At 41.7% G+C, this 19,538-nt stretch overlaps 1 long non-coding RNA gene across 1 annotated transcript; it reads right to left on the bottom strand.

Annotated features, from left to right (window-relative positions):
- Window positions 1-1,183: 1,183 nt before the first annotated feature.
- Window positions 1,184-3,599, bottom strand: LOC134453752 (uncharacterized). Its single transcript, XR_010035725.1, has 3 exons — window positions 3,119-3,599; window positions 2,819-2,905; window positions 1,184-2,442 (listed from the first exon to the last, which is right to left on the bottom strand). It is a non-coding gene; the product is annotated as an uncharacterized LOC134453752 (long non-coding RNA).
- Between the last annotated feature and the right edge of the window lie 15,939 nt (window positions 3,600-19,538).

Raw genomic sequence — 19,538 nt, 5'->3', positions numbered from 1 at the left:
AGAGAGAGTGAGTGAGAGAGAGAGTGAGTGTGTGTGTGTGAGTGAGTGAGTGTGTGTGTGTGAGTGAGTGAGTGTGTGTGTGTGAGTGAGTGAGTGAGCGAGTGTGTGTGAGTGTGTGAGCATGAGAGTGAGCGTGAGTGAGAGAGAGTGAGTGAGTGAAAGAGTGAGCGTGTGAGTGAGTGTGAGTGAGTGAGTGAGTGAGTGAGTGAGGGAGTGAGTGAGTGAGCGAGTGAGTGAACGAGTGAATGAGTGAGCGAGTGAGTGAATGAGTGAGTGTGTGAGTGCGAGTGCGAGTGCGAGTGTGTTACAAACGGTAACATAGAGGGACTCGAAACAACGGAAAAGGGGTACTCGAGGGTAATTTAATGATGTCGTCTAGGGGTACAATATTCAATATCATAAACAAAAGAGGAGCCGCGCTCCTATATCAAACACAAAATGGTCAAAGCCGTAAAGGCACAGAATGAAAAAGGCAAAGTTTGTTGCAAAAGTCCAAAAATGAAAGTACAGGCCTAAAAGGCAGCGTCAAAAAGCAGGCAAATGCCAACGGCAAATGCAGGTCACAAACGGGCAGGCGAGAGGGAAGTGGCAAGCCGGAAGTGAGCGAGAGAGATGGATGGTCATCGCCTCTACTTATGCAGCACCGCCTCCAGGCACAGGTGAACTCAATAATCATCCTCAGCATCTCAGGATCCTGCTAAGAGCATGTGCAACAATCAAAAGTTAGGGGGCAGCCAAACAAAATTAGGGAGAGCGAATTAACCGCACCTGGTGGTAACACCCCCACCGCAAAATGGTGACTACTAGTCTCCAAAATACATAAAAGGTAATGAATGGTGCGTAAAAATATGCGAGCTGCATAAGATTAGGCACCAGCAAAAGGCAAAACAGAATGCAATAGGCAATCTAAAACGGCACACACCAACCATCACCACAATGTACATATTTACAACCCACTGCAAAAAAGCCCTCTACAAAAATAAGCAAAACATATAGTGTTTTAGGTGAAAAATTGCTTATTTTGAGCAAAATAATCTGCCAGTGCAGCGAGCAAATTGGACTTGGTAAGAATTCTTAAAACAAGAAAATAATATCTAAGCGGTAGGCATAGAAAAACACTTGAAACAAGTATCAAAATCTTATTTTTCTGTTGCTTGTTAAGATTTTTTTTCTTATTTTAAGCAATTTCGTCTCCTTTATTAGTCATTATTGCTTAGAATTAGATGTCATCCAAGAAATTATTGCTCAAAACAAGCATACAATACGCTTAAAACAAGGCAAATTTACTTGTTTCCAGCTCATTTAAAGTCTTAAAACTAGTCTGATTTTCTTAGCTAGAATACTTATTTTCTCATGTAGAATTAATATCTTGTTTAGGTGTATGAGAAAAATATACTTGACAAGAACTTCAAAACATTTCTTTTATTAATATTTCATCAGCTGGACAAACATGCAGTCAAACGATAATAAAGCACCAAAATCTAGACAATATAATCGTATGATTAAACAGAAATTAAACAGAAAACCTGAAATTATCAGTGTACTGTACCACATTCATTTATGTGGCCTGTTCAGAAATGTCATCTTTTTCATGAATGCTTACAACCACCAGCAAATTCTAAGTAATGTCATAATCGCTTGGGCAAATTAATAATAGTGGGGTCCTCTGCATGTTAATCCACCATTTTGAATGCAGTCAGATATCTTTGGCCGAAAAACATACTCTCAACAGAACAGTATGTGTCTATTTACTCACTTATTTACTTAGACATTCATGAAAAAGATGTTATTTGTGAATGGACATTTTAGAATTGACCAACTGCCCGCAGGATCACTTTTGGCTCTTTGATTCTTTCCCAAAGTGGTGGAGGAGAGGGAGAGAGAAATGTTTTTAATTATGATATCAATGTGCCCATGAAGTGCTACTGAGGCCTTATTACGCCTTTCATTATAGTGCTCATCTTTTAATCTGCATAGAAAATGCTTAGAAAAAAAACCCCTCAATGATACTCAATGCCATGCTGAGCTAAGATAAGGACAAAAAAAATCATCAACTCAGATCAGAGAACAGCACATAAAAGTATGCATAGAAATGTGATGGATTGTCCTTTTATACAATGTCTTAGAACCTGAGATTGCCAGTGTCCAACATATTTACTGTAGTTTATAGTGATTGAACCTTTTGGGCATATTTTCCAAATTCACCAGAACATATATTTCAGTTCATCTGGATACTTAAAATTGTAAATCCAAATCCACAGAGTTGAGATTGAGGGTATATACCGGTAACCGAGTCCAAAGAGCATCACACATGCACAAGAGATGCTCCGAGTTCACTGTACAGCTCCATGCCTTGTATCACAGTCTCTGGCACGGGATGTTCCTTGCAAACCATACACGTAGATGTGCAGTCTGCCTTTGGATCACTTCGCCACTCTAGTCCTGATGGTGGAAAAAGAAAATGCAGAAAGCTTAACACTGTGCACACACTTTTTATGTAGCTTTAATGGCACTAAATGTAAAAATGCTGATGTCTAGTGAATGACAACCATGGCCACTAATAGGGGGCATTTAATAGTGTGCTTGTCAGTGATATGCAGGTGCCACTTATCGCATGCTCTCTTTATTGGGGTGCAGATCGTTTGTGAACATCATAATCAGAACTGTTCAAAATTCAGAGTCAGTGAACCTAGAGGTGGGCCATGCGTCTCCCACACCTAATGTCTGACCTTCTAATACCTAATACCCAACTTCATTAGATTGTTTGCAACTCAAACACAATGTTTCCATTAGCTGTTGGAGCCATGAGTTATCCTACCTTCCTTCTGGCAACACCTCCCTTCTCCTTGAGAACCTCCAAGATGCTTCCTCAAGTATCTGTCAGGCACAGGAACTCTGCATTAACCTGTCAAAGACACATTACAAGAAAATGACATGGTTGTCAGGCCCAGTTGTGTTGTGCTTCCTGTCTGTCCTGTGACTTGTGACTATGTCTTTCTATCTCTGGGCCTGCAGGTTGGGCAACACCTGGGGTCAAGCCACAAAGACATCCTACAGGACAGACATACATCAACACTTAAATACTATCTGTTATGACATAATGTACCACCACACTTACTTCACTCAATGTCAGCAACGCAGGCCATGCGGTGTAGACTGCCAGCTTATCTTAGACAAGCCTTTTGCACCTATGACAAAACACATAATTAGAGTGCTGGAGTTGATGTCACATAAATTACAAGATAAGATGAGGGCTAACATCACAATGACATTGACTGACTTCCTGTAAAACCTAAGTTGAGACCAGGGGTCAAGGAGAGTAGAGTAGCCTCAACCAAATAAAATCTGCCATATCAAATAGCCTATGTCACTGCATAGATGTTGACTGACGCATGTTGTTGGATTACCAATGATTTTGCATCCTCAAGCAACTCCACACCATGCATGAAACACCACTTCTTGTTGTCTATGGCAAGCAAGTCAGGTACATCGTCACCACTTTTTAGACTGGGGAATATTGTCACCATTTAAAAATATTGGTAAATAACGTGACTACAGCCACTTAAGACAGCGTGAAATTAAAGTTAATTAAAATATTTTTCACCATATCCATGTTTCATACAATACAAAATAACTGTTGACAGTACACCATGCCAACATGAAAATGACAGCTAATTGGCTAAAACATATTTTTATCCTCATTTTGATTTGGTGTAAGTAAAGTGTTCAAGCAAAGGGTAAAGTGTAAAACAATTGAAAATGAACAGAAATCCTACCCTTTACAATGACTGTCTTCAAAGTCACATCTTCCACTCGCACAGGGGGCAACCATCTGTCAAGTTGAAAAACAGAGGTGAACCTTTTCTCACAATATCGGCAAACATGGCTTTTCAAAGGTGATATTCAGGACTGGCCAATAGTGACGCCCATTACAAAAAACAAGATACATATTTCGAGTAACATGTGGGGCATTACAGGGCAATAGCAAGCTAGAGAGCAATAGCTAGCTGCTAAGCTAAACAGCAGCAGGTGTTAAACAATTATGTAATGTAAAGTATTATGTAAAATAATTATGCTGGTAATTTACACTTCAGACTGGATAAACCTTAAGGTAACTTTTTTTACACCTAAAGATGTTGCACAAGATAAGCTACTGTTTAAGAGTGGATATTTGAATGCAAGACAAACAGCTTGTCAGATCACACAGCATGATCTAACAATCGTATCGGTTAACTTTCCATACAGACAAAAATGCCAAAAACATCACAATAGCGTAGTATACTTCACAAATGACCGTAATAGTGTCTTAATACAAGCATATTGCCAAAGATGACAAGGATTGAAACGGATTGTGAAACTTACCCGGCTGAAAACGATAGCCTCAATTTCAAAGCAGGAGACCAACTGACGAACAGGAAGTGACGTAATTCCATTTCCGGTTTTACTCTTTGGTGTTTTTTTGTTTTTGTTTGTTATCCCACCTGAATTACAGCATGAATTTCACATATATAGTTTTGATTTATGTAAAATATTTCTGTACCAATAAGGTAACAACTTGGTGCCAGCAGGAAGAAGATAAATACTGTCAATGAAAATGTGTTTCGACAATAGGCGATTCATTTCTTACTGCCACCTACTGTTCTGGAGTGTGATGTGCATGTCAGTTAATATTATGAGCTTTTTTCAAGTGCATACATTATTTGTTTAGATTATTTGTTTAAAAGTTCATACGCCGACAGTTCAAATGGTGTTTATATGATTTCAATGAATCATTTTTCCATTTTATAATAATATTGTATGTATACATATTTCTTAATATTTACCGGGACCCAGAAACATTTTTTGAGTGTGCCTTAAAAATGAACACAAAAAAACCTGTTGCCCTTACTGTTGCAGTTGTGCAACAGGAAATAAAACGTGCATTGAAGCACTTTATTTTGTCAAATCATATTGATCTAGATGGTATGGTAGGCTATAGGCCTAGGTTTGCATATTAATAGACCCATACAAGACATGTCCAATTAGTGTAACGATGGAATCTAATGATAGATAACAAACTAAAAACGTTGTCTGGACAGATGCTGATATTTCTGAAGATATTCACTTTTGTTTTTATCAGCAGCAAGGACCATGCTATACATCTTATCATAGAATTAAGTGAAATAACTCACAACCTTTTTTGCTCTGATGACGGAAACTTTACAAAAATTTAGACAGAGCATGATGAGACACGTGTGCATGAGATAGAGTCNAACACTGATTCTTGAAAGTTTGGCAAAAACATGTCCCTGCAGTAAAATATTAATTCTGTTGAAAATCAACTAAATTTTCACAAACAAAATGAACCCAGGTAATGGCCAAGGGGTCTGTCACACGAATACACAGTTGTTTGAAATATTTAAGTGTAATTTTATTACTTTTCATGGCTATAAACCTGTCCACTCCCTGTAAAAACGCCTGTCCCAAGGACTGGCATCATCATTTCAATTGACTTAAAATACAAAAATCACTAACAGAATTGAACAATATCACCATGATGTGGAAGACCATATTAAAGTGGTTCTACAGATGTGCACATAGTGGATGTAAAACAATATTTACTATTATTTACTGATTGCTCAAAATGTGTCCAGCATATTGGTCACCACCGTCAGATTTTTTCTAAAAGACAATAAAATCAGGTATGAACAAGGTAATTTTCATTACTGAGGACCCCTTTTCAAACCTTTAGCTCTACTGCCTACTTCACCATCACTGAAGCTCCTGTAAGTTTATTATTTTGTCCTCAATTTGTTAATTTGTTTGGACACTGGTACTGTCCCAACCATAAACTGTCAACACCGTCGGGGGTTTTAATAGTATTGTATTACATTAATGTTAATAAATATAATTTTTTTCAGAAAAGGTATGAAGCACCCAAGAAACAGAGCGAAAATGAAATGGCTAATGTGAACAAACAATGCATAATATTTAAAAGAGTGTTTTTTTGTCTCACACCGTCAGATGTCACCACCGTCAGATTTTGTTCTGCTCATCATGTTGTTCCATATTTTACTAAATTGTGCTGGTTAATGAAACATTACTAGGCATGTTAGTAATAATTGTGATCCAAAATGATACTCTAGCCACCACTGAGGTGCATTTGGAGGTTTTTTTGTCAGAAAACCTGACGGTGGTGACATCTGATGGAGTTCACCAAAAAACACATGTTTTACGTGTTTTTGACATGTTTTAAGAATATGCATACAATAAGTATCTACAGTTATTTTGAATTGTTAAAGTAATTCACTTTAATACAGTAAACATGTGTTTTTACTTCTAATTCTGTCTGCCGCTGTTGACAAAACAAGAAAGAGCCCATTTTATGAAAAATGTTAAAACATGGGGAGCTTCGCCAATGGATTCACTGCACAGACAAGACCTACATCTATGGTAATACACCTCTATATTTTGGATTTGAACAACTTAAAAGCTGTTTTTACCACATGTTCAACAACCAGTGGCTTACTTCCTAGATAATCTAACTAATGAAGTAAAAACACATGCTCATACTGTGCACACACAAAAATAAAGTGTTTATGCAAGATGCCATTGACTTGAGAGGGCTATTTATTTAGCTAAATGCAGGTACTAATTAGGCCACTTTCACCACTCTCAGATTACTGTCACCACCGTCAGTTCTTAAGTCACCACCGTAAGAAGGAGTTTTGGACATTTTAAAGGAATGTGCTTACAACATTTTCCTTAGGAGTTGTTGAAATATCAAAGTAATAGTCAATTTAAGCCTACACGAATATTTGTGAAATTACAAAAAATTGTTTGTTCTATTTAGGCGTTAAGTAAGCATCGTATGACGGTACGTATTTTAAAATTAGAACACATGAAACAGTATTAAAATAGAACAAAAGTGAATTTTCAACATTTAAAGGCATATGTGTGAACCAAAAAATACACATAATCACTTAAAAACTCCAGATACATATGCAACCAAATCAATACAATTTTAATAACTTTTAATTGTGTCTGACGGTGTTGACAAAAAACAAGGTATGATCGGAGAAAAGCCTGATTTCTGAAAAAAAAAAAACATAATGGGGAGATTGGCCTTGTGCATTTCTGAAAAGCCAAGACCTTAGTCTACGAGGATATACCATATAATTTTGTAATTCACTTTGTTTTTTTCTGTCAACATTGCAACCTGTTTTAGCCACTTTCTCAAGAATCAGTGCAAAGCATTATTTTTTTATTCTAAATTTCTAAATTAAATTAGGCCTATAAAATGTTTGCAAATGTCTTGAAATATAAACGTAGGAGCAGGTTCGCACACTAAACAAGACACAAAGGTCAAGCACAAGGAGTTTTTTTATTAGAGCAGGGTAGAGCAGACGTTTCAGGCTGTTGCCATCATCAGTGCTCTCAGTGCTCGCAATGAGCCCAACTACTGTGCAACAATTGAATAGTACCCACCAGGGTTGACAAGAGACAGGTGCAGTGGGAGGAGCTAATCAACAGAGCAAAATCCAATTATGCAATCAGGCAATTCAATGATGAACGTTTACAAACAAGTGAGTTCAGATAGACAGTATGTACAATGCAATTTTTTTCAGATGACACATTTACAAGAAACAAGCAAGATTAAAGTCCTCATTCATCCCTTTTGGGGATAGGCAGCCAAGTTCATGAATCCAAAAGCATTCTCTCTGAAGCAGAGTTCTGTCCAGGTCCCCACCTCGCCTTTTAGGCAAGATTCTTTCGACCCCCCAAAACTTGAGGTCAGCAACAGAATGTCCGGCTTCTTGGAAGTGTCGGGCAACTGGTGACACCTCATCAGATCTCCTCACAGCACTCCTGTGTTCTAAGATTCTTGTACGTAAGGCCCTGGTGGTTTTACCCACATACAATAGTGGGCAAGGGCAGGTCAAGATATAAACCACATGAGTAGAGCGACATGTAATGAGCTGTTTGATTTTGTATGTCTTGTTTGTGTGTGGATGTGTGAATGTCTGAATTTTGAGATAGTGTGAACAAGAAGTGCAGCTCTTACAAGGGAAGTTACCCTGGGCATTGGAGAGAGTGCTGCGAGGGGGTGGTGTGGCAGTGTCAGCGTGAACCAACTTGTCTCTTAGATTAGGGTTCCTAGAAAAGACACAGAGAGGTGAATCCTGAAAGAGCCCATGCAGTTGATTGTCAGTTTGGATAATGTGCCAATGAGAGTTGATGATGTTTCTAATATCGCTACTCAGAGGACTATATGTTAATTTGAGAATCAAACGATTTTGGTTTGGATTGGTGGTCTGAACAGAAGGTTGTATTTCAGAGGCACGTACTTTGTTGAGGGCTGCATCAAGCCAGGTGGCAGGGTATCCTCTAGAACTAAAATCTCTGTATAGGAGTTGGGCTTTGGCCTCAAAATCTCTTTTATCAGAGCAGATACGGTGTAGTCTAGTGAATTGGCTGAAGGGCAGTCCTCTCTTGAGAGAAGTTGGGTGGGCACTCGTGGCATGCAGCAGGCTGTTCCTCTCTGTGTCTTTTCTGTAAAGGGAAGACACAATTTTTCCATCAGTGAGAGAAATACAGGTATCAAGGAAATTGACAGATGTAGTGCTGACTGTGTGGGTGAACTTGATAGATGGTCTTAAACAGTTCATGTATAGAACAAAGAGTTCAAAGTCAGATAGGGAACCCAAAAAGATGACAAAACAGTCATCAATGTACCTCTTAAACAGTACTAGTTTATCGGAGAAGGGATTGTTATTGAACACATACTGGTCCTCAAGGAAACCAAGATAGAGATTGGCATAGTCAGGGGCCATAGTGGCACCCATTGCTGTACCACTAGTCTGGAGGTAGTATTGTTGTTCAAACCTGAAATAGTTCTTAGTCAGCACTAGCTCAGCCATTTTAACAATGAAATCTGTAGTTAGTCCATCATCATCAATCCGGAGGTCAAGAAAGTGTTTCAGAGCAGACAAGCCATCAGTATGGGGGATATTAGTATACAATGAGGTTACATCCATTGTGGCAAGCAACACATTTTGACTTAGGTGGCCAATCTCAGATAAGCATGCTAGGAAGTCAGACGTGTCTCGGAGGTAGCTCGGGAGCTTTGTGACTAAAGGTCTTAAGATGAAATCTACAAAGTTGGACAATGGTTCAGTCAGACTGTTGTTGCCTGCAACAATGGGGCGGCCTGGTGGGTTAGATAGACTTTTATGGACTTTGGGCAAAACATAGAAGACTGGTCTTGTTGGGGTACGATTGAACAGGTACTTAAACTCTTGTTCAGAGATAATGGAGGAGTCATGGGCATGCTGCAAGAAAGACTCAATTTCCTTTTGAAACTTACTCGTGGGGTCTGAGGGCAAAGGTCTGTAGTAGGTTAAGTCCTGTAGTTGTCTCAAGGCCTCTTGGTCATAGAGAGTTTTAGGCATAATAACTAGACCGCCCCCTTTGTCTGCTGGCTTCACAACAATGTTTTTATCGCGACAAAGTTTGTCAAGAGCCTGTCTTTCAGATGATGTCAAATTGTTGTTGCTTTTTTTAGAATGAGATCTATCGAAGAGCTGTTCAACATCACGTTCAACAAGGCGACAAAAGGTGTCCAGTGATGGGTTGGGGGCAGGTGGGCAAAATGTACTTTGGGGTTTAAATTTGGCTCGCCCACATTTGTAAGAGGTTAGAGAAGATGTGGTATCTTTGTAGTAGCTTTTGAGTCTTAAATTCCGGAAAAATTTAAACAGTTCAATTTTGGTTGCGAAGGAGTCAGCAGGCTTACAGGGAACAAAACTCAGACCTTTGTTCAAAAGACTTACTTCATCTGGATGTAGGGGGCTGTCTGTGAGGTTGAAGATTAGGCTTTCTTTTTGCGGCTCTGCCTTTTCGGTGTTGGTTTGGCCTGGGATGGTCTTGGCGCCTCGTCGACCCCGCCGCGTCTTCTTGTAGGGTAGGATGTGGTGCTTTGAGAAGTGTCGGTGTCGCTGGAGATTCCTCCTAAAAAATCACTGTCCATGCTGGAGGCTGAAGTCAGTGCTGCACCATCTTCAAAGTGGACCCTACGACGTGGCCTGAAGGTTGTAGGCAGATTGATCCAGGGGTAGACTTTATCATCTCTGTAGTCTATGGTGTCTCTGCGAAATTTCCTAATCTTGATCTGTTGGAGGTCTTGCTTGTATTTTGTCAGCGATGCATCGAGAAGCTCAGTTTGCTGTGTGAGCACGGTTTCATCATGAGACTCGACGATGGAAGCTTTAACATCCTCAATGTTGTCTTTGATTTTGAGTAGCTCTTTCTGTGTAAACTCAACAACCAATAGAGTGAGATCTAGAGATGCTTTGTTCATAATCTCGGTCCACTTTTTGCAGAAGTCCAGATCCCCGCGGCCAATGGTGGGAGCCTTCTGGATGCGGAGCCCTCTAGGTATACGACTGGCTCTGTAGTACTCACTCAGGGTAGAACCGTGGAGATTGTAGCGGATCTCTTTTTCTTTGAGGTGTTTGTAGCGTTTCATAGATATCTCTAGGTCTTCTGGTTGTATTTATGTATTAGAGTATTTGTCTCATCTCTTGGAAATAAGATGTTTTCAGAATCTTCAGTGCTGAAGGTGAAAGTAGTTGCTTTGTAGTCAGTAAGTTGGTTGATCTCCTTGAAAGATGACATCTTCACCGGGGATTCAGGTGGAGCAGCAAACAATGAGAAGTCGTCAGAAGGTAGGAGTATTGTTGCGCTATTTTTGCAACATCTAGAGCGCAACAATACTCCTACCTTCTAATGTCTTGTAAATCAAAGCAAAATGGCCCTGCCATGGGCAACCGGTAGGGCACTCGTCTGCCTTGTGGCCGACCCGGGTTCGATTCCCGGTCCGGGTCATTTGCCGACCCCTCCGCATCTCTCTCCCCATTCGCCTCCTGTCCACCTCTCAAACTGTCCTGTCAGTTACAATAAAGTTGTAAAAAAGACCAAAAACAATCTTGAAAAAAAAAAATCATAGCAAAATTGTCGAAAGTAGCCTACCCATCAAACAAAAAGTATATTTGCTCATGAAAAAGAATTGGGCCACACATCAGCGGTATCAAGGCGTCAGAGGCATATGTCAGTTCAAAGATTAGATTTTTTGAATATCATCTCTGAAATGGATGTTTCTTGGTAACAATTAGGAAAGACCATAATCACAGAAATGGGACTCCCTATTTTTTTTTTATAAGGGCAGTCATGGGTGAGCGGTTAGGGCGTTAGACTTGAGGTTGCCGGTTCGACTCCAGACCCGCCAGGTTGGTGGGGGGAGTAATCAACCAGTGCTCTCCCCCATCCTCCTCCATGACTGAGGTACCCTGAGCATGGTACCGTCCCACCGCACTGCTCCCCATGGGGCGCCACTGAGGGCTGCCCCCTTGCACGGGTGAGGCATAAATGCAATTTCGTTGTGTGCAGTGTTCACTTGTGTGCTGTGGAGTGCTGTGTCACAATGACAATGGGAGTTGGAGTTTCCCAATGGGCTTTCACTTTTCACTTATATGTGTTATTGATTCATCTACAGTATATTTTGCTGTGAATATCAAGTGTTTGACACATTGAGATGGGATACAGATTTACAATCATGAAATTGCTATGCCAAATGCTGCTCAGACAACAGAAATGTCAAAGCTATGAATCATGAATGGAAATCTCAATGGCCCTATTAATTTGTATGCTATCACAGTTGATTAGCTAGAATATCTTAGTGAGATCGAGCCAGTTCTTAAAACAGGTTCATTTGGATTGTCTTATTGTCTTGAAACAAGTAAAAATGTACTCACAGTCTAATTGTTAATGCGACTCTGTCAGTATGTGTTCTATTTTAAGAAAAAAGCTGCTCAGAACTAGTTTTATTATCTAGGTAGGATAAAAAAGATGAATTTTCTTGAAACAAGTCAAATAATCTTAACAATAGTCAGTCTTACCAAGAAAATACATTCAAAAACAAGTGTAATGAGAACAAAATGTTGAATTCAAGTATATTACACTTCTACAGATATTCGTTTTTTGCAGTGCACCATTAGTAAGCGTGCCTAACGGAAAACGGAAACTGACAAAGCTGTAACTGCGAGCTTCGGTGTCAAACAGACGAATCGTCTCGCTCTGTGCGCTCTCGAGGTCAGCGTTGGCGGCAGCGCGAGCTTGGCGCAAGTTCCTGCGGGAATCACTCACGAATTGCGATTGGGCAGCACGAATCCCACGTGCTCTGAACATAGTCACTGGGACGTGGGATAGGTGAGCAAACACCAATGCTGTCAGACCGACGATTACGCATGCGACGAACGAGAGAAGTGCCGCGAGTCGTAGGGAACATCTTTGTAAGAGGGTGCCCATTTCCGAGACAGGACTCAATGAGTCAAAACAAGTTACAAGGCTACCACCTGGATTTAGCTGCGGACCAAATTGGGACAGGGAAACAGGACTGCCATGCAGTAACCTTGCCATGACGGACCCGGTTTCAAATTTTGGCGCCTCACTATCAAGTCTAGCGCAGGACTCAGGCTCTGCCAACATGACCGTGTCAGCAGAGCTGTCTGATACCACTTCAGATGCCACAGCCAGCTTCACTGGGGCATGCTTAACTACGGTGGCACAGACAGTGTCAGGACGCTTGCAAGGGTCTAGTGTGACGGAAGGCGGAAGCAGGACCGAGTGCCCAAAACTAGCACTCTTTGCGTTATCCCGCGCACGTTTACGCTTCAATTTGAAACAGTCAGCTATGACATGGCCAGGTATATGACAGTAAAAACAACCTTGTTGATCAGATGGAGTGGACGGCGGCTTGGCTCCATTGTACTTGCGAGAGACAGTTGAACCAGGAGACAAGGAACGAGATTTGGCGTGGGCACGATCCTGGTGGATGAGAGAATACTCATCAGCCAGGATGCAGGCAGCAGACAGAGTTTTAGGCTTCTGTTCACTTACATGCGTTGCGACAGAACACGGCAAACAGCTAATAAATTCCTCAAGGAGGAGTAACTCGCGTAACTTTGCCTGGTCATTCGCTTTTACTACAGTGCACCAACGGTCAAATGACGCTTCCTTCAATCGGCCAAACTCGACATACGTCTGATCTGCTCCTTTCTGGAGCTTACGGAAGGTTTGGCGATACGCCTCGGGGGTTAACTGATAACCGCGCAGAATGGCATCTTTTACGTCGTCGTACACCACACTATTGGCAACAGGAAGAGACGCGTATATTTCCTGGGCTTTCCCAGACAGAACACATTGGAGGAGAGAGGCCCACTGATCTTTTGGCCACGCAAAGTTGGTTGCAACCCTCTCAAAGTGCGGAAAATACCGCTCCACGTCGATCTCAGAGAAGGGGGGCACCAATTTGATATTCTTCGCCACGTCAAAGACAGTTTTATTTTTACACTTTTCCGCTTCTATTTTTAGGCGGTCACGCTCCAACTCTAGTTGCTGTTTCGCAAGATCGGATTCCAACTCTAAACGCTGCTGCTCGAGGTCCAACTCTCGCAGACGGATGGTTTCAGAAGGACTAGACCGAGTGGAGGGGGATGACGCAGCTTTAACTGGCGTACGAGGTGGCAACACACCTGTTTCGATGAAGACCCCAAAGAGTTTCGTTTTTAGACAATCTTTGGTCTTCTCATCCTCAGTGTCTAACGCGACGTTGTACTGTTTAGCCAATTCCAACAATTGGGATTTGTTGAATCGATGCAGTTTAGTGCGTGACGGGGATTCAACAAATCGTTTGATGGCGGACATGATTAACGGACAGCTGATCAATCACGGATAGTCGTAACAATTCGAGTGTGCATAACAAACCGGCGAATAACAGGCACACAGACAAACAAAAAAAATGCTCCTCACTAAGTAGCAACGAGCCAAGGCCAAATAGGCGTTGAAATGGAGCTACAATCAAGCTACAATTAAGTAGCGACAGGTGGTCAATTAAGACAGGCACAGACGTGCAAACAGGACCACAAAAACAGACTTCCCAAAAAGACAGGCAGTTTGGCACATGCGTTGGGGGGACAAGTGGCGAGTGAAAAAAAACCTGGGCAGGGGTGGGTCCTACTCTACTCCTACTCTGTAAAAGAGAGAAAACAAGAGCCTGACTGACTGCGTTTCTTCTGTGGCGTACCCAGCTCGAGGCTTCAGGGAGCCCCCTCCTGGGATAGCCACAAAAACGACTTGAGAAAAGGAAAAGAAAAAACACACACCCAAGCCCAAAAGCGAAGGCAGCACTCACCACTCAGCGCAAAAAACGCGGGGAAAACGGGGAAAACACAGCACGGCCAAAAAGCAGCAAAACCCGTAGCGCAAGACTAGGTTACAAAAAGGCGAGGATGCGAGAGGTCAAAGACACAATCCCGGACGAGCCCCCAATATGTTACAAACGGTAACATAAAAGGACTCGAAACAACGGAAAAGGGTCTCGATGGTAATTTAATGATGTCGTCTAGGGGTACAATATTCAATATCATAAACAAAAGAGGAGCCGCGCTCCTACATATCAAACACAAAATGGTCAAAGCCGTAAAGGCGCAGAATGAAAAAGACTAAGTTCGTTGCAAAAGTCCAAAAATGAAAGTACAGGCCTAAAAGGCAGCGTCAAAAAGCAGGCAAATGCCAACGGCAAATGCAGGTCACAAACGGGCAGGCGAGAGGGAAGTGGCAAGCCGGAAGTGAGCGAGAGAGATGGATGGTCATGGCCTCTACTTATGCAGCACCGCCTCCAGGCACAGGTGAACTCAATAATCATCCTCAGCATCTCAGGATCCTGCTAAGAGCATGTGCAACAATCAAAAGTTAGGGGGCAGCCAAACAAAATTAGGGAGAGCGAATTAACCGCACCTGGTGTTAACAGAGTGCGTGTGCGAGTGTGAGTGAGTGAGTGAGTGAGTGAGTGAGTGAGTGAGTGAGTGAGTGAGTGAGTGAGTGAGTGAGTGAGTGAGTGAGTGGGTGGGTGGGTGAGTGAGTGAGTGAGTGAGTGAGTGAGTGAGTGAGTGAGTGAGTGAGTGAGTGAGTGAGTGAGTGAGTGTGTGTGTGTGTGTGTGTGTGTGTGTGTGTGTGTGTGTGTGTGTGTGTGTGTGTGAGTGAGTGAGTGTGTGTGTGTGTGTGTGTGTGTGTGTGTGTGTGTGTGTGTGTGTGTGTGTGTGTGTGTGTGTGTGTGTGTGTGTGTGAGTGTGTGAGTGTGTGAGAGTGTGTGAGTGTGTGAGAGTGTGTATGCACGCATGTCTTCTACAGTGTGTCTTCCCAGGCCGACAGCGTTAGTCGTTATCACTTCTCTCTCTTTTTCACACTCTTCTTTCCACAAAACATCTCTCTCTCTCTCTCTCTCTCTCTCTCTCTCTCTCTCTCTCTCTCTCAACTGATATTGTCACACTCTTCTTTCCACCAACCATCTCCTATTTAGAGATTGTTCCCTCAGCCAAGGAGGTTATGTCTTCGGTTGCATTGGCTTGTCTGTATGTCTATCTGTTTGCTTGTCTGTCTGTCTGTTTGTCCGTCCCTCCGTCCGTCCGTCCGTCTGTCTGTCTGTTTGCTTGTCTGTCTGTCTGTTTGTCAGCAAGATACCACAAAAAAACTTATGAGCGGATTTGGATGAAACTTTGTGGAGTTGTTGAAATGACCCAAGAAACGAGTGATTAAATTCTGGTGCCGATCTGGATCATGAACCGGAACCAAGATCTCTTAAAAGATTCTGGACTCTGATGAAGATGGCTTGCCATCGAAACGTTAGTCCCTATGTTGTGCACTTGAATTAAAAAGAAAAAGCATCCCATCTGAGTTGCTCCGGTGTCTTCTCTTCATTCAAGATTACCTGCCTCCCTCCCGTTGATGCACCAGATGTAAAAACAGAAGCGCGTGGAACCCCCTTTTTTATCTTTTAAAGATTCCTCACATTGTTAGGCATTGCACCATTGCTATAAATCTAGATGCCTCTATTATTATATTGACCGAAAATTGAATTGCGGAGAGGGCAAATTTTGACCAAAGAAAGTGGATCTAACAAGCGTCATTTTGTTTCTTTTCCGGTATCCACTTTATGTCGGGTGAACGCCCCTTTAGGAGACCTTCAGTTAGGAGACCTTCGGAGTCCTGAGGTTGAGAATCAATGAAGTCCCCTTAGCGCTGTAGATGGCGGTAGCGCACGTCTTGCGCAAACACCTCAAAAAGAGAAGAAGAAGTAGGGGACAACGCCCCCTTAGGAGACCCAACTTGAGCATATGCTTTTGCATTGAGTGGGCGTGTTTCGCGTTATCTTGGTTTGATTCAGTATTTTTGTTTTGACACTCCAGTTTCTAACTCCACATAAAGAATTGAAAGACTTAAAGGTACACTGTGCAGGAAATGGTCAAAAAGGGTACTGCAACTATGCTGTGAATTGAAACTAGGCTGCCTATTGCCAAATTTGATCTTTTAATGAATGTTTACTAAGTAATAAACTAATGTTTTCTAGTATGGCCTAAGTACAGTCATTTTTGCAGCCTAAAATGGCTATTTCTAGAAATTCAAAAAGGCAGACCATGGAGAAGATCCCCCTTTTCATGTAGGGAAAGTGTAATTTTTTCAGTCATAATGAATACTTTGTGTTAAGTATTCATGAAAAAGGTAACATTAATGAATGGGCAGCATGAATTCTGGAAATAAACAACTAAAAATGTCACACAGTGTCCCTTTAAAATAAAAATAGGGTGTAACCATTGACAGTAAATAGAATACTGTCAATAGGGTGTAACTTGGTCAAATGTTCTATCAAACAGCTTCCTTAGCGGAGGTCTGCACTCTCAGAGTCTTTTCTTCTCACTTTCACACGTTTGCTTCCACTTCACCTATTAAAGGGGAAGTCCAGTTTTTTTAACATTAAGGCCATTTTCTGAGTGGTCTGCAATCTTTTAGATCCCCCTCACCGTTTATTTCATGTTTGCTGCAGTCTCTGTTATTTGACTGACTTGGATTTGATCTCAACCAGCTTTAGAATGGCCGTCTATGAGCACCTGCAACTCTGTTCTTAAAATCAACTTTAACATTTGTTTTCGAAAGTCTACAGCTCACAAAGTGGTTAGGGGTGTTCACTAGCAGTCCCTAACAAGTTTCAAGGCGAAATTTGGCTTCTGTCATTTTTTATTTGCCATTTTGTGAAAGAAAGTGAAAGTGAAAGTGAAACTTAATTTACAAATTGCTACATAAAACACACATAAAACATGACAGATGCCATATTTCGCTACAAAAATTGCTAAGGAACACCAGTGAATACTGTTGAACACTTGCTGAGTTGCATATTCTTCAAAACAAATGTTAAAGGTGATTTTAAGAACAGAGTTGCAGGTGCCCATAGACGGCCATTCTAAAGCTAGTTGAGATCAAATCCAAATCAGCCAAATAACAGAGACTGCAGCAATCATGAAATAAACGGTGAGGGGGACTCTAAAACATTGCAGACCACTCAGAAAATGGCCTTAATGTTCAAAAAACTGGACTTCTCCTTTAAGAGCTGCTGTCTTCTACACTGTTAACTCATATCGTCCTTTCCTTCCGTTCATGACACTATTATGACACTGTAATGACATGCATATGACACCGGCGTCAAGTAGAGTGTTACCCATCCATTTTGATACCCTTGTGGCAGGGAAGCTGACACAGAGAGAAAGAGGGCACAGAATTGGATCCTCTTTCCAGTGCATATATTAGGGCCCGACTAAATCAGCACTTCAGCAGCTCTGCCTGGTCACATGTAAGCGGTTAGGGCGTCAGGCTTGTAGCCCAAAGGTTGCCGGTTCGACTCCTGACCCGCCAGGTTGGTAGGGGGAGTAATTAACCAGTACTCTCTACCATCCTCCTCCATGACTGAGGTACCCTGAGCATGTTACCGTCCTGCTGCATTGCTCCATTTGGGGCTGCACCCTTGCATAGATGAGGCTTAAATGTAATTTTGTTGTGTGCAGTGTGCTGTGGAGTGCAGTGTCACAATGTCAATGGGAGATGGAATTTCCCAGGTGGGTGCTGTGCCTAATTTTTCGCTCTGTGTTACATCAGTTTGGACACGAAGCTGACAAAGGTACAGATGTGATGTCCTTGGTTGATTATCAAGTCATTAGGCTTGTCTGATGTTACAGTGTGTGTTGTCAGCAGGTAGAGGTGAAATGTTGCAAAGTTGCCAGAAGATGGCAGTGTTTCCAATGCAACCATCTTACAGAATGTCAACCTTCCAGTGTTGGAACATTTAATAAAAAATATGAAATGAAAATGAAAATATTCTAGAATTTGATGTGACTTACACACGTGTACACGCATGCACGCACACACATGCGCACACACACACACACACGCACACATTTCATTTCACAACTTCAGTCATTTCTGTACTTTGGTAATAAACTGTGCATATGTTCATTTCGATGTTTAATTTTCATAATACAGCGCGATAACGCCCTCAAAATCTGAAGTCTAATGAGACGAAAAACTTTCATCAAGTCTACTCTCTAAATGAGTGATGTCAGAACAGTGTGTTGTCAGCAGGCAGAGGTGTAATCTTGTGAATTTGCCAGCAGAGGGCATTACCCCACTTATTATTAGGCTATTATTAGGCTACTTTACCCCAGGTGCCCCCATTACGTAGACTAGTCCCGTCCAAATAGGGCAAATGAAATGCACTAGCCCTGTGCCCCTGTCCCGGGGGGGGTAACAAGGAAACAGAAACTGAAACCTCCCGCGTCCTTCATATCAGGGCTCTTAACTCTGTGGATAAAACACAACATAACCTAATTCACCTCAACCAGATCTTCTCATCTATTAGTGAAATCCAGAAAACCGACCACCACTCAGAGAGGTAACAGTTTTTGTTGTACGATTTCTCTCTTATGCACACTATGTAGGCTATTGCTCATGTTCCTTCCTCTGTGTGGGTGCCTCAGCATGGAGTCGAGAGGTCACCGAAATTCAGAGCTGTTCGTTTAAAAAAAACTACTGTCCATTGGCAAATTCATAGCCTACTACAACCCATATGAAAATGGACCATTTATTATGGTATTCCTATGATTATCATGGTTCTACCATGGTATGTCATGATTACTCTAAGTACTCTGAACCTAGAATAATTGGACTATGGCTTACTATGGTATTACTGTGATTTTTATGTAGTAACATGGTTCTACCATGATATGTCATGATTACTCTACCCAAAATCAAATGCTGTCTGCATGAGGAAACTGCACGGTAGCTTGGCATGCCAAATCTGGCTGAATATAATAAGGATCATGTCATTATTTTAAACCAGTGAATGAGAAAAAGACCAACAAAGGTCGGCGTCTGCACTTAACACCAGTGTATTGCTTGGTGGGTGCACTCCCAAAAAGTAGTAATAACTGAAGATAATGGAAAAAAGGAGGCGCACACAAGGCTTGTGTGAAAAAGTGTATTGAAGCCGAAAATAAACAACAGAAGTCTAAGGTTAACTGGAGAAACAGACGTTTCGGAGCTAGTCTATTCTCAATGTCTTCAGTAGGAAGGTGTTTATTTTCGGCTTCAATACACTTTTTCACACAAGCCTTGTG

The sequence above is a fragment of the Engraulis encrasicolus genome, chromosome 8, assembly GCF_034702125.1.
Source record: "Engraulis encrasicolus isolate BLACKSEA-1 chromosome 8, IST_EnEncr_1.0, whole genome shotgun sequence".
NCBI classification, from domain to species: Eukaryota; Metazoa; Chordata; class Actinopteri; order Clupeiformes; family Engraulidae; genus Engraulis; species Engraulis encrasicolus.
The sequence above is the reverse complement of the archived record's forward strand: the minus strand, read 5'-3'. Positions and strand labels throughout refer to the sequence as shown.